Raw genomic sequence first — 973 nt, 5'->3', positions numbered from 1 at the left:
AAGCAAAACAGAAAAAACTTAACAAAAAAGGTTTATATTGAAAAACTACAAAATTAGTTTATGTTACTGATGAATTTATATCATCTAGGACAAAAGAATGAAGTTTATACTGAAACACCTGAGTCTATGTCTATTTTGTATGCTTCATCTATGAGACATTCTTTGGAGCTAGAACATGATTTTACTGAAAAGGAATGGACCATTTTTACTAAGCGGTATGAAAATGGTTATGACTTACAAGGAGATGACCGCTACAATCTTTGGCTTAGTCAATATCATTCTCAATCATTACAAAGTAAGAGTCAAGTATGTTGCACTATAGCATTTAATTCAGAATCTGCATGTGAAGTATCAGCTGAGTGAAATGTAAAAGTGCACAGCAGCTGTCTAAATAAAACCAATAAAACTGTATTATTATGCCTTAAATAGAAACACCTACTGGTCAAAGAGGAAGAGGAAGGAAGATTGAAGGTTAGTGGTACAATATATACATTAATCGTGTCAATCATTTATACCTTAAATAGAGACACTCACTGGTCAAATTACTGTTGGAAGAGGAAAGAAGGTTGATGGTTAGTGATACCAGAATGTCATTCATCATTTATACCTTAAATAGAGACACTTACTGGTCGAACTACTGTGGGAAGAGGAAAGAAGGTTGATGGTTAGTGATACCAGTATGTCATTCATCATTTAAACTTTAAATAGAGACACTTACTGGTCGAACTACTGTGGGAAGAGGAAATAAAGTTGATGGTCAGTGATGCCAGTATGTCATTCATCATTTATACTTTAAATAGAGACACTTACTGGTCGAACTACTGTGGGAAGAGGAAACAGAGTTGATAGTTAGTGATACCAGTATGTCATTCATCATTTAAACTTTAAATAGTGACACTTACTGGTCGAACTACTGTGGGAAGAGGAAAGAAAGTTGATGGTTAGTGATACCAGTATGTCATTCATCATTTAT

The sequence above is a fragment of the Amphimedon queenslandica genome, unplaced genomic scaffold (assembly GCF_000090795.2).
Source record: "Amphimedon queenslandica unplaced genomic scaffold, v1.1 AMPQUscaffold_12610, whole genome shotgun sequence".
Classification (NCBI taxonomy): Eukaryota; Metazoa; Porifera; class Demospongiae; order Haplosclerida; family Niphatidae; genus Amphimedon; species Amphimedon queenslandica.
The sequence above is the reverse complement of the archived record's forward strand: the minus strand, read 5'-3'. Positions refer to the sequence as shown.